The 2,282-nt window shown below is 38.7% G+C and overlaps 1 long non-coding RNA gene across 1 annotated transcript in view; it reads right to left on the reverse strand.

Moving 5' to 3' along the window:
- Nucleotides 1–385: 385 nt before the first annotated feature.
- LOC116098559 overlaps nt 386–2,282 on the reverse strand; it is a 37,582-nt gene continuing 35,685 nt past the window's right edge. The window contains exon 2 of the long non-coding RNA XR_004121866.1: nt 386–1,113. This is a non-coding gene — a long non-coding RNA (uncharacterized LOC116098559). The remainder of the gene's footprint in view (nt 1,114–2,282) is intronic.

The following is a 2,282-nucleotide window of genomic DNA, read 5'->3' on the forward strand; positions in this document are numbered from 1 at the left end:
AACCCAGGCACTTCTTTGACATCCCAGGACATTTTAAGGCTTGCTAAAGAAAAGCAGTCCAGTTTTACAGAGTTTATAAAATGTAGGCTTAGAGAACATGGGCATGGCCATGTCTATGGCATCAGGAACTCCCCTACTGACTAGAAGCTGAGCTCAAGAACATATATATATATATATATATATATATATGTATATATGTATATATATACATATATATATATATATATATATATATGTTTTCTACAGGGACTTTTGGTTGTCAGCTTTATGGAAAAGGAACTATGTCTACATGCTGCCAGTTTCTGCTGCTAGTTCTATGTTTGATGATGTTTTTCATATTCTATAGTGTCCTCTTCGACAAATAACTACAACATCAAAGTTTCAGCCAAATATTTTTAAAGAGTTCAGTATCACTTGTGACTCCATTGATCTAATTAGCTCAATACACAATGTCACCACTTGGTGTATAAACAAAAAGTTTGAGGGGGTTTGAAGTACTCTTATCATTGACCTTTATCATACAAGAGAGTCATTGCCAATATCTCTCAGGTCAAGAGTGCAGACCTATAGTGCAGAGAAGTAATACAGAGACTAATGAGTTGGTGTTTCTTACTGAAGGACAAAAGCTAAGTAGGAGGATCACTAGAATACTTAGTCTTGCCTCTGAGCCCTGATCCAGCAGGAACACCAGAATACGTATTCCAGTATGGACAAAACAGAAGTCCTGCAGTAAAACAAGACCACATTCTTCTATATTTTGATTGGTCCTTGATTTCAACCTTTAAGGAATTAAGAACCATCCCTCTCCCTTGCACATAGCATATTTTCTTCTCCTTATCTTTCTATGGATCTGATCCCACACTGTTCACTGTTAGCACTCTAAGAGGTCAGTGCTCCAATCTGTTGTCCAGCTGGTTCATCACTGATCTGACCCTGATGAGAGCCTCACTGGAGTGAAGAAAATGTAGAGGGAAAACTGTGGTTCCTAAGGCTGGACAGCCATCCATGAAGTCTTCTTGAAGTTGGTGTCCGGGGACCAGTGTTCGAGGGGCTCCACAGCAGTGGGAAAGCAATCAGGGAGATGGTCTTCTGGGAGTAGGTTTCCCTCTGGTTCTGTAAATTATAAGTCAAAGATTATAAGGTTAAGCCACAGTACAAGTGGGGATCTTGGTAAACACAAGGCTTAAGCAAAGCCTGATAAAGGATTCATTGGCTTTTAAGAGAAGTTTGTGGGTTTTTTTCAGACAACAGAGGAGACTATAGGAACACGAAAAATATACCAAAGGATGCTTATCCTTTGTTCCTTTATCAAATTTGCAATAGCAGGAAAAAAATAAAGACAATAATTGCAATTAAATCCAAGTAAATCTACATGCATAAGATTTATAAGATGAATGAGCTAAGAAAGGATATAAGAGGAAAAGAAAGAGTCAAGGAATGCAAAACTTTTGTGCAACATTGCATGGAGTTGATCCAAACAGAATATTGATTGGACCAATTAAGCGCCAAGCACATGCTAATATTTAGGGGCAAACTTGCATTTAAGATCCCATGAAAAGTTAGAAGCCCAAACCATGTTCAATTCCTGGGCCATCGATATTATTAGTTTTCAGAGTCAATGACAAAACAGGACAGAATTACCCTCCCTCTCCAAAAGGTAGGTAGTCTAGATGATGGAATTTCTAGTTTGGAGCATAATCTACCAAAATCCTCAAAGGCATTATATTATAGTGCCACCACTTTGTTATTGAAGAAGATCACCAAACCTTTGTTTTGTCCACTTGTCCCTTTTCTCAAGTCAGAAGCCATGCTAGTGTTTAATTGTCCACTCTAGTTTCTCTAACACAACACATAGCAATTGAATGGAAAGTCTTCCAATCACTAGATCTACATTTTTCATATTAGAGTATTATTAACAATTGGTTCCAAAGCATGGTAGCACATACGTTCAGTGGCCAGTAATCGGGAGGCAGAGGCAGGTCTCTGCGAATTCAAGGCCATCCTGATCTACTCAACATCTTCCAGGCTAGCCAGGACCACATGCAGAGATTGTCTCAAAACAAAACAAAACAAAACAAGATAAAACAAAAAAAACCAACAGTTGCTGAATGGGATAGTTTGAATGAGAATGGTCCTCATAGGCTCAAATGTTTGAATGCTTGGTCCCTAATTGGTGGACCTGTTTTGGGATGGATTAGGAGGTGTGGCTTCTTTAAAATGTGTCGCTGGGGGTGGTCTTTGAAATTTCAAAAGTTCAAGCCATTCCTCCTCCTCCTCTTCTT

This window comes from Mastomys coucha, unplaced genomic scaffold, assembly GCF_008632895.1.
Source record: "Mastomys coucha isolate ucsf_1 unplaced genomic scaffold, UCSF_Mcou_1 pScaffold20, whole genome shotgun sequence".
NCBI classification, from domain to species: Eukaryota; Metazoa; Chordata; class Mammalia; order Rodentia; family Muridae; genus Mastomys; species Mastomys coucha.